Source organism: Lotus japonicus, chromosome 6 (assembly GCF_012489685.1).
Source record: "Lotus japonicus ecotype B-129 chromosome 6, LjGifu_v1.2".
Taxonomy (NCBI): Eukaryota; Viridiplantae; Streptophyta; class Magnoliopsida; order Fabales; family Fabaceae; genus Lotus; species Lotus japonicus.
The window spans coordinates 17521493-17534065 of NC_080046.1; positions in this window are offsets into that span (position 1 = coordinate 17521493).

Sequence of the window (12573 nt, forward strand, 5' to 3'; positions counted from 1 at the left end):
TTGCTTGTTAACATAAAAGGCTGAACAAGACCATGGACTCTTACTTTTGCGGATTAATTTTTTGTTTAAAAGATCATTGATCTTCTTTTGACAAAATTGAAGAAGTTCTTCGTTCATTTGGATTGGCCTAGCCTTGGTGGGAATTTGTCTATCATTGAAACCTTTTTCATAAGGGAGATCAACCATATGACATTTTCTCTCCCAAAAAGCGCTTGGTAAATCCGAACAAATGGAAGATTGGATTTCTTTAAGAAGGTTTTCAATCCTAGCTTGGATCGAAGAATGTTGTAATTGGGCTTCAACGTTCTTGAACGAAATCTCATCTTTGAGAAAATTAATTTGTCTTTCTTTATATGAGATGACATTTAAATTCTTGATAATCGGAGGTTTGGAGAATTTGAAAGTAATAGGTTGTCCTAGATGTTGGACAATAATGTCATCTTCAGCTGTCATATAAGGGGAGAGTTTTTTTATGAAGGGTGTTCCAATAATTACCCTGCTACTCAGATTTTTGACAAGCAAGAATGATGTTTCTATTTCAAGGTTTTCATTTTGAATGATAGCCGAAGAGATTTTATATTTGATAATAAGCTTAGAACCTTCAGCAGCACTGAGTTTTTCAGTAGTTTTTTCAAAATATTTAGTAGGAACAAGTCCCTCTAAAATGCAGCTGGAATCAGCCCCAGTGTCAAAAAGAGCTGAAGTTTTAAAGCTAAAATCTCCTATGATGATTTTGACATCAATATAGAATTTTTGGATTGTAACAATATTAATTATTTGCAGGAAATCTTCAATATTATTTTCAGGAGAATTGTTATCATCATCTTTAGGTAATGGTGTTGAAGGTTTAAGGGTTAAAGAATCATCTTCATGCGATTTTTCTTCAATCCAACTATCTAAGATGAGTTGTTGGCTAGCCTGTTGTTGCTTTAGGTTTCTGACTTCAAATTTTAAGTTGTTGACCTCATATTGGAGATCTTGGATGGTAACAAGCTTAATACTGGATCTCTCAAGCCTCTTAAAATTTCTCTAAGATTAAACTTGTTGGTGGTGAGAGGACCCTTAGGAGGTTTGCCTTCTAAGGTGGATTTGAGTTTCTCAAGATATTTCCTTTTCTCTTCTGGGTCAGGAATGACATTAATTATCGTAAAGAGAAAATCTTGCTCATTGGTTAGGACATTAATAGAAGAGGAAGATTGAGACCAATCATCCTCCTGGATGTGATTAAGGTCCTCAGATTTGTTTGAATTAGGAGAATGTGATTCTTCCTCATCAGAAGATTGGAAAAGGAGATTGTTGAGCTTGTATTCTAAATCAGGGTCAAGTTTGAGCTCAGAAATCTTTCCTTTGAGCCTACAATACTTACTATAATGGCCAGGCTTGCCACAGTTATAGCAGGTAATGGTTTTATTGCGAGAATTGTTATTATTCTCATAAAGCTTCTCAATAGGTTGAGTATTTTTAGGTTTAGGATTTCTATTGTTGTAGGTTTTTCTAGGCCTTCTTCTATGCTTAGGCTTGGGAAGGTCATGCCTAGGTTTAGGTTTGGGTTTACTTTCACAACGAATTCCAAATTGTTCACAGAAGGTTCCTAAGTCCCTTATATTTTGGGCTTTTTCTTTTGAGAGTGTTGCTGGATTTTGTCATCTTGGAAAATGTTAAGAGCAACCTTTAGGATTATAGCGATAAGTTGACCCTAACTTAAGGTTTGGTAAGGGATTTCTTCGCCAGGATGTTGACTCCTAAGTTTTTCCCTAACCTTGTCGCCTAAGGGTTTGGGAAGACCTGCAAGGAACTTTTCTTTCCAGAAGGCCTGCTAATTGTCTTCTCTAGTGTAAACCCTAGTTAGGAAGGTATCTTTATACCATCTAAAGTCTCCTAGAGGTTTGCACTTAAGGTTAGATAATAAGTCGCCGGACCTATCTTTAATTAAGGAAGGGTCTCCTATGAAGTGTTGGGCTATAGTGAAGATGAGAGTATTGACAATATCAAATGTATATTCTCCACATTCTCCTCTGATGGAGTTATTCTCATCATCATGTTTGATGGCTGTCAGGACTGGAGTCTTTCATTATTAGTGAGATAGTTATCCCACCATCGTTTGAGTTGACCGTAGAATCCTGCTACGAGGATTTCTACAATTAGGGTTTCTGGACAGTTGTTTGAAGTAGAATATGCTGTAGCGACCATTGTCATATTTTGGAGGATTTTGGTGATCCCATATTCATTTTCACCATCTATGTTCCATTCATAGATATTGTTGGCACTAAAGCTCTTGAAATTAGAAGAATCATTTTCTTCTAATAATAAGTCAGGAGCAGTGGCCCTATTGTAATAGAGTTTGGTTCCTTTTCTCCAATTGTTTTCTGGATTGTGTATGACAAGGCTGATTTTAGGTAAATCCTCAATAGATTCTGTTGAATTCACTTCTTCAATGTTGTTTACGGATGGTTCTGGTGGTGTATCTTGGACAACAATATTGAGAAGTTTGAGTTGTTCAACTACCTTACGAAAGAACTTGCTATCTGCATCTTTTTCGGCTTGGGTATTTTGGAGATTTAGTTTAGAACCTTTTGTTATCTGGTAAGGTTTAAACAAGGGTTTCTCTTTGCGGATTTCTTTTTGAATCCTTGAAGTAGATGGAGTTTCCATCTTAACCTTTCCTTTGTTCACAAGTTGAAAATAGGCTTCATCACCTAATGCTTGTAGGTATTTGTTTGTGTAGTTAGCTTGTTCCATGATGTAAGGCCCTAAATTCCTTTTGTATGAGAAAATTGAATAAAAATGAGGTTTTTGTCCAAGTTTGAAAATTGACAGATTATAGCTGTCAACTTGTGTGAATTGTTAGAGGGTCTTAACGACCTCACTTGGAAAAACTTCCTTCATGAGCGTTGTAGCCCTTTAAGTGTAGAAAAGTCTCGAAGTGGAATCAGATCATTCCGACCTCTGTAGCTTGAGATATTCGAATTTTACCGAGCAAGGTTCTGGTTGTGAAGTGCCAGCGAATAAATTGATGTGTTTTTATTTTAATTCCGAATTTGATTGGGTTTTTTATTAAAAAGAGTTGGGTTATAATTAGGTTCAGACCTGATTAGGGTTTTAAGTAGTGGGTCAAAGGTTTATGTGATTTGGGCTTAAAAAGGGAAAAGCAAAACCCTAGCCCACATGTTGGATTTGCATGGGGATATAGTCAAAGGGGGAAAACCCTTATTTCTTTCACAATCAGAAGTTGAGTTGCACCCACACCTCTTGTCACGTAAAAACAGAAAGAGGAAGAGAGGAAGAGAGTGAGAACCGTGAGGGAGGCCGCCGCCCAAGCCACCACCACCGCCGTGACGCGCGCGCGCGAGGGAGAGAGCGACGAGAGAGAGAGGGACCGCGAGGAAGAGGAAAGAAAGGGGGACTTGGACAGCAGCCTTGAACTCTTCTTCAACACCCAATTTCTTATTTTCTTCACACCAAATCAAGGTAAGGGCTGGTCCTAGGACTTGGGTAGGTTATCTAGGACATCTTGCCATGTTTTACCATGATTTGTGTTGTGATCTTGATGGGTTTTCTTGAAGTTTTTGAACATGAGTTGTTGCTGGACTTTTTCCACATGATGTTAGGTTATGCTATGATTATATTACTATATTTGGTGAATGATGACCCAGGTTTATATGATGTTTTTAGGGTTTTTCCTTGTAGATTTTGAGTCTTTTTCTTGTGTCTCATGTAGTGTTTCATGCATTCTCAAGCATTTTTATCTTTTCTTGAGTCTTTGTTTTGTTTTGGTAATTTTGTAGTTTTATAGGGAGTTTTCTTGCATTTTAAGTTAAGTTTAGGACTTGCATGATTTTCTTTTGTTTTATGAAGGACCTCTTGTGCTAATGAGCTCTTTGAGCTTCTAGATTCTTCCTTGACTTGTTGGTTAGGTTTGGAGAGCAGAAACTGAAGGTAATAGAAGGCCAAGAAGCATGGAATTGAAGGAGGACTTAAAGAGGATTGAAAGAGGAGTTACAGAAGCCAAGGAGTCTTTTCCAAGCGAGCTTGAGTGCCTAGGCGCTGGGAATTGGCGCCTAGGCGCCAATTAGCTCCAGAGAGCATGTTTTGGGCATGCAATTGGCGCTCAGGCGCTCTGAATTGGCGCCTGAGCGCCCAGAACAGCCCAGACTCGGGAATTTTGCCTATAAATAGGATTTTAGTCATTTTCTTTTGTAATCTTTGATACTACTTTCATTTTTACATAAACTCAGAGGTAGAGGAGCATCTAGGAGAGTGTGAGAGGGCTTCCAAGCTTGTAATTCAGGTTCTTGTAAGACTTTTCCTTTTAAGTTATAATCTTAGGTTCTTTCCCACATGTTCTTCTTCTTCCCTTGAATCTCATATCCATGCTTTATGTTTCAAGTTAGAACATGTGCTAGCTTTATACTTTTCTATAATTAGAACGAAAGTTTTTTATAGATTAGAGAACTGATTTGGGATTGCCCCTTCAATCTTGGCTACTAGGAATAGAGGAAGGGTTGGGGTTTGTTGGCCTGAACTTTATAATCTTTATGCTTCAAACAAATGTTTAAGTACACAAGGAATTGGGCTTATCTTTTGGTTTGAAAGAATTATCTACGCGAGGCATCGATAGGTAGTTGCTTAGGCTATAACATCAAGGAGAGATTCATGAGAACATGTGCTTAGAATGATGTGCTTGAATTGATTAGTTGAGCAAGAACCCAAAGTAAATCACTCTTTCTTTTCATTTTCTGTTTCATTTCTGAATTTATATTTTCTTTTTACTTAGTACTACTTCGTCATATGTTTGCCTCAAAAACAACCCTTCAAACTCAAAGCTTGAACCGAATCTATTCACTCACAATCCCTGTGGTTCGATATTTAAAACCGGGTGGATTCTGTACACTTGCAGATTGACCAACAAGTTTTTGGCGCCGTTGCCGGGGATTGTTTGTGATTTTTGGTTTGAGTTACGAGTTTGAAGTTTAGTCTACCTAAAACTTAAACTTAGGGCTGAATGGGAGACAACCCATGTTTCTTTTTTCTGTTTTACGTTTTGTTTCTTCTGTTTTTTTTTTCCAGGAAATAAAAAGGATACAATGGCGCTCGAGCGGTGACAATTAGCACTTGAGCACCTTGTTTTCCAGCATTTGAAAGACCAAAGGAGAACACTTGGAAGCACTCAATCACTTGGAATGAGGTTCTTTTCTTACTCTGAATTTTAGTCCATGCATTTTTAGCATATTTTTATTTTATAGATTTTGTTTAACTTTTTTGTCATGCATTTTGTTTGTATAGAGTCTTTCATACCTTGGTCTTTTTACCCTTTACTCAAATGACATGTTCCCAAGTCTTGCTCACTCACATGATGCTGGTTTTGAAAATGTTTTTAAGTGGATACTTTGTGCTTTCTTTTGGGGAGTGATTGTATGTTTGGGAAAGAGAGGGAGAGACTTCGGTCTTCTAAGTGTTGTCTTGAGGATATAGTTGATGTGAGTCCACAAGGGTCCATCTTTGACCCTTCACTATATAATTTCCCTGGAGGATCCTGACTTACTTGCACTTCTTGGTTTTGTGTTTCATTTGGTGCACCCTTCAGAGTAGCTCTATGAGACTTGCATCTTTGAGACTGGTAGGTTTTCTTGGACTTCAGAGCTTGTATTGTATATATTTGTCCCTAGTCGACCCTTTTGAGCCTTATGGAGATTCTATTGTTAGCTTGTTTATTGGGCTGGATGATTGGTTGGATTCAATGGGGAGTTGTGGTTCTTAACTCTTAATGGAGCTAGTTTATAAAAAAATGCAATTGTCTCTTGCCCCAAAGAAAAAAATTGAAAAAAGTCAAAAGAAAAAAATGGAGCTCCATGGAATGGGTGGAGTTCCAAAAAAAAAAAAAAAAATTCTGAAACAAAAGGGGGTTAAGAGACTTGTTTGCTAAGTATCAATTGCTTTAAGCTCCGGTTTTCATGAAGGACCACACTCAAAATCTTGTGCAACCTTAGTCTTCCTTAGGGACCACCTACCATGTGCTTTACCTAGCCAACATCATAACCCTTTTGAAGTCTCATTCAATAATGCATTGTCAACTTTAGTTGCTCTTGAGGAAATGATTCTCAGAACCTATGAACTTGCTTGTGTGCTCAGTGCACTAAACAATTGTCTCATGCTAGGATGTTAGTTCTACATGCTTCTCATAGTGGACTCTAATTCTTCTTTATCTAAGAGTAGCATGAAGTTGATTGTTGAATCTTTCTCTTGGAACTAACTGCATTTACTTGATCCCCCGGTTTTCTAAAAATGTATCCTTCTTTTGGCATGTCTGTTGGGAGCAATTCTTTGTGCTTGAGGGCAAGCTAATCTTAGTGACGCTCGAGGGCGAGCTGTCGTTGAGTATAGTGGTGTGATGACCCGGGTTTATATGATGTTTTTAGGGTTTTTCCTTGTAGGTTTTGAGTCTTTTTCTTGTGTCTCATGTAGTGTTTCATGCATTCTCATGCATTTTTATCTTTTCTTGAGTCTTTGTTTTGTTTTGGTAATTTTGTAGTTTTATAGGGAGTTTTCTTGCATTTTAAGTTAAGTTTAGGACTTGCATGATTTTCTTTTGTTTTATGAAGGACCTCTTGTGCTAATGAGCTCTTTGAGCTTCTAGATTCTTCCTTGACTTGTTGGTTAGGTTTGGAGAGCAGAAACTGAAGGTAATAGAAGGCCAAGAAGCATGGAATTGAAGGAGGACTTAAAGAGGATTGAAAGAGGAGTTACAGAAGCCAAGGAGTCTTTTCCAAGCGAGCTTGAGTGCCTAGGCGCTGAGAATTGGCGCCTAGGCGCTAGTGCAATTTCCTGAAGCCTTTGGAATTGGCGCCCAGGCGCTGGGAATTGGCGCCTAGGCGCCAATTAGCTCCAGAGAGCATGTTTTGGGCATGCAATTGGCGCTCAGGCGCTCTGAATTGGCGCCTGAGCGCCCAGAACAGCCCAGACTCGGGAATTTTGCCTATAAATAGGATTTTAGTCATTTTCTTTTGTAATCTTTGATACTACTTTCATTTTTACATAAACTCAGAGGTAGAGGAGCATCTAGGAGAGTGTGAGAGGGCTTCCAAGCTTGTAATTCAGGTTCTTGTAAGACTTTTCCTTTTAAGTTATAATCTTAGGTTCTTTCCCACATGTTCTTCTTCTTCCCTTGAATCTCATATCCATGCTTTATGTTTCAAGTTAGAACATGTGCTAGCTTTATACTTTTCTATAATTAGAACGGAAGTTTGTTATAGATTAGGGAACGGATTTGGGATTGCCCCTTCAATCTTGGCTACTAGGAATAGAGGAAGGGTTGGGGTTTGTTGGCCTGAACTTTATAATCTTTATGCTTCAAACAAATGTTTAAGTACACAAGGAATTGGGCTTATCTTTTGGTTTGAAAGAATTATCTATGCGAGGCATCGATAGGTAGTTGCTTAGGCTATAACATCAAGGAGAGATTCATGAGAACATGTGCTTAGAATGATGTGCTTGAATTGATTAGTTGAGCAAGAACCCAAAGTAAATCACTCTTTCTTTTCATTTTCTGTTTCATTTCTGAATTTATATTTTCTTTTTACTTAGTACTACTTCGTCATATGTTTGCCTCAATAAAACAACCCTTCAAACTCAAAGCTTGAACCGAATCTATTCACTCACAATCCCTGTGGTTCGATATTTGAAACAGGGTGGATTCTGTACACTTGCAGATTGACCAACAGTGAAGGTTATGATGCCATGATAATTTTACATGCATGATTGCAAACTTTGCTACGCAAAATTACTTGTCATAACATGAAGTCATTATGTGATTAGTTCTGGAAATTTTACATGTTGATTGAGTTGCTTGAGGCGGAAATATGACTTATGTGATTGAAAGGAAAGAAAAGGAATTTTTTTTTTCAAAACCCTAAGGGCCATGGAGAGGTTCGGCCGAACCCTATTTTTAGGGGTTCGGAGAATTCTTTTCTTTCGTTTCGATGCATAGGTCTTATGATGCATTTTTTGATGGTTTTGCAATGATTAATTATGCATGAGTTGTGATTTATGATATCCTTTATGTGAAGAATGATATTTATCCGAATAATTGTTCAAAGGGTCGCTCATCTAGCTATAATTCCCGATGTGTCTGTGATCGCTTTATTTTTATATTTATGCGATGAATGTGGTTGTATAAAGAGAAAAATAAGACTCTAGGTTTGACATTAAAGCCAAGAAAACCAAGTAAATGAGACTTGTTGTGATGTAACTCGCTTGCAAGTGAACTTAATTAATGGAATATAGGTCGGTGTAGACTATGGTCCATGAGAACGATGGGCTTGCACGCGAGGGAGAATTTTGTGCATCATTGCGGCTCCACGTATTTTGGTTGACTGCGGTCACCGTGAGACTTTTGTGGATCATTGCGATGAAGGTATGAAAAACGGTAGAAAGGGGGGGTTTGAATAGCGTTTTCAAGATAAAACTTCCACCTTAAAGATTTTAACAAATCTTTTCGAGAACTAAGTGCTAAAGATGAGAGATAGAAAAGCACACAAGGATTTTATCCTAGTTCACTTGATAAATCACTCAAGCTACTCCAGTCCACCCGTTAAGGTGATTTCTTCCTTCTTAGAATGAAGGCAATCCACTAATCAGGTATGTGTTACAACTGCACTTGAAACCTACAAGTGACTAACAATACACTGACTTAGCTCACACTAAGATTCACTCTCTTAGTCTTCTCTAGGATCCGATCAACCTTGATCTCCTAAAGGAAAACTATACAACTGTATATGAGGTTCTTGTTTACAAAGAAAGTGCTTCTAAAAAGCTTATAGTAAACACAATGAAATTCAGGATGAAAGAAAGCTTAGAAGGATTTGAATATTTCTTGCGCGTATGTGAATGCTTCTAGCCGCTTCTTTCAATCTTCAGTCACTATTTATACTCCAAGGATTAGGGTTGAATGTTGCATGGAAATGCTACCGTTGGAGGGCAGTTCTGGAAATTCCAGCTTCTGCTGTGGCTGAGGATGTTAGGTAGGTCGTCAGGATAGTACACTTTGCTTTTGTACTTTGGATAGTGACTTGACCTTAACCTCGTAGACTTCTGATCAGAGGAGCGCTTCGTGTTGGAACTTGTGAAACTGATTGATCAGAGTCAGAGGGAAGCTTGGATCCTCTGACCGTTGTACCTTCTGATCTTCACTTCAGAGGATCAGTACATGGTCTTCAGAGCCAGTAGCTTATGGACTTCAGAGTCTTCACTCTTCAGAGTCTGGATCGTCAGAGTCTTCTTTACCATCAGAGCTTCTGAGCCTTCAGAGTCTCTTGGTTGTCAGATCTTCTGGATCATCAGAGCTTCAAGTGAGCTGAGTCCTTATCAGAGCTTGATTTACTTCAGATATTCTGTAGCTTTTCCACTGTTCAGAGTGAACATGGAGAATGCGAAAGCGATGCTTGGGTCACTCTTTAAGCACAGTGCTTCTGATTTGTGTGAGATGAAATAGAGGTCAGAGCCTGTAAATAGCACACTCAGAAAAACACGTTAGAGTACCACAATTGTTCATATCAAAAGGTTAACTTGTAATCATCAAAACATAGAGTTGTACTGCGAGATCAAAACTTGATCTTACATGCGGCTCCACGTGATTTGGTTGACTGCGGTCACCATGAGATTTGTGAAGTATTGTAGCTTCACGTGATTTGTACATCTGCGGATGTATGTGATTGGCCAAGGAAGGTTTGGTGGGTTGTGTGATGTGAGATTTCGTTAGTAACTGACTAACTAACTTTATTCCCATAAAAGACATATAACGTACTTATATTGTGTACAGTCGATTTTGTTATTATTATTTCTGTTGGACCTGACCCTGTTATTCGTTTTATGTGTTTATTTTGGGGGAGGGGGGGGGGGGGTAGATGCCGATCTCCAAGGATGTGGAGTCTATCACGAGGTGGGAGATCGTTCTGGATAGGCCAGAGGAAGACCGGCTCTGGGAGACCGACAATTCCGGAGTTCGGAGGATCTATGTCGGCGGTGCGGTGCTCTTGGGAAGAAACAGAACGGGGACGGTCATAGAGAGTCAGATCCTCAGGGATGGGTCAGTTATGTTTCTGCATCCTCCAGCTAGGTTTCATGGGGACGAGGAAGAAGAAGACCCTTCGGAGGACACGATAGTGGAGTCACAATTGCACGAGGAGGAGGAGGCAGTGGAGTCTCCACTACCAGAGGCCAAGCCGGAAGTCCGTGCGCAGCGCGTTCCTGGGCGTCCCAAGTGCTTCAGGGTGGGTCCTCGGAAGAGTGTGATCAAGCTGGAACAGTCCAAGAAGAGGGCGCGTGAAGCGAAAGCTGATGTTCCGGAGCGGGATCTGGACTAGGACTTTACTTTCTGTGGGACTGAGAGACCGTATCGGACTATTACTTATTTTCTTGCTTTCAGGATTTATTTGTTGTAGGGCTTTCGCCCAAGGTTTCGTTTTATTGTACTTTTGATATTACGGTTATCTTTTATTAAGGAGTTTTTTTTTCCATAAGTGTATGTCTTAATTATTCCGCAATGTTTTTTTCGTAAAGGTTAAGTTTCGCAATAATTGAATTTTTGCCATTAAATCAAGATTAATAATTGAACGACGAAAATTCTTTGCGAAAATTGGATTAATTGGTTACTGTGTGACGCTCGAGAAATCGAGGCGTTACACATGATATCTTTGATATCCTTCCATGTGACTCCACTTTCCTCATTCTTTGTTTTGAAAGGGGATGCTAGGACAGAAACATTTTGGGCATTTTTAAGCTTAAAGGGTGCCTTAGGAGGTATATCTGATTGTATTGTTTTTCTATCGCTTAGTTGCCAGGTTATAACATCGACTTTATAAGGGTAATCAATCCCTTTTTTGATGGTATAAGCATGGAACCAGTTGAAGAATGAGATATTTTGTTGGACGAGTTCAAGAAATCTATAGAATCGCTCTTGGATATCCTTTTTATTTTGACCTTGGTAATTTTTGAAGAACCATTCTCTTTGAGGAGTCCATTCCTCAGAATAGAAATCTTTTCTAAGAGATTCTTTATCAATAGTGAACTCTATAGTGATTGCTCCGATGAAATTTGGGGTTTCAATGGAGGAGTAAGTTGGAGATAGAGTAGATCTATGGTCATCATTATCCATTTGGTAGGTTGTTTTTACAGGAGTTGTAGTCTCAAAACCAGTAAGGTGGATTGTAGATCCATCATGGGAGGGTTCAGGTTGAGCTCTATACTCGGGTTGATTCATACTGATGGAATTGGTTCGAGACATGGAAAAAGATCTTCTAGACATAGCAGATCTAAAATCATCCTTAGGCAGAATGCCCTCAAAAGAAAATATCAATCTTTGGTTCAGATCAAATCAGAAATATCTGAATCATGCAAGTCCTCAATCTTGCCTCTTGCTCAACCAGAAGGCTCACATCACTACAGCCCTCGCAGGTGCCTCTTCGGAGGAAGGTTTATTGAAGAGCCTCCAAGTTGCTCTTCAACTACTACAAAATAATTCAAAAGACAATAAAGCATCTTCTTCAAAGGACCCTTTTGCAGAAAAAAAAAAGCATCGGATACCCTCTCAATCAGAATCTGACGCCAGTTTTGTCCCAGACAGCCTGGAAGACAGTGAAGATGATCTTGTTTGATTTTCATCTCAATAATTGTAATTTTTACTGTAGCAAAGTTGACTATTTCACTGTAGCAAAGTTGACTTTTCACTGTAGTTAGTACCGAACAGTTCCTGTCGATAACCGGAACTATTCAAACAATGCTCGTATTTTTCCTATAAATAGAGAGCCCCTCTTGTGTTAAGAGGCAGACTTTAGAAAGAGAGATAGTCAGATCCTAGAGAGATAAATTGTAAGTCTTATCTTTTCTTGCTTTCTCTTTTCATTCTGTTTCAGTTATTCAATATGTTTATGTAATTTCAACCCTTTTCAGTTTTCAATAATATCAATCTTCTGCAATCTTGTTTAATGGACGGCTAAGCCTCTTTTTTATTTTATTCTGTCAATGGAAGGCTGAGCCTCCTTTTAATTTATTTTATTTACTGCGCTTTTAGTATTCCAGTTAATTTATATATTCTGCAGTCTGGCTGCATCCTACTTCTCTTACCAGCTTTAATTCTAATCCCCTAAATCTGCTTCCGAACCCCTCTTGAAGGTGGGATTTCTTTGGAAAAGAGTAATTGGTGGCTTTCTTGAAATAGATAAGTCAGGAATGTTTAAGATTCTTATTTTGGAAGCCGAGGATGGTATTTTCCCAGGCTCTGACATAGTCCCAATAATTAAAACTTCTTGGTCTTGTTGGGATTGTTACCAAAATTTGAAGAAAATTTCTCATCGGGATATATATGAATCTGATTTGTTAAGAGCTATATATATATGACTATGTGTTGGCATTTTCTGGGGACAATATAATATTTAATATGTTATTTTTAGTGTATACTATCACTATATTTTATCAAAATTTATTGGGGGTAATTGCTCACCTCTTAAGTAAATCTGTCACTGAATGTGTGTAGCTCAAAATGTTGTTGTAGGTTCATAAGAGTGGCTAGAGCGTGCTGGA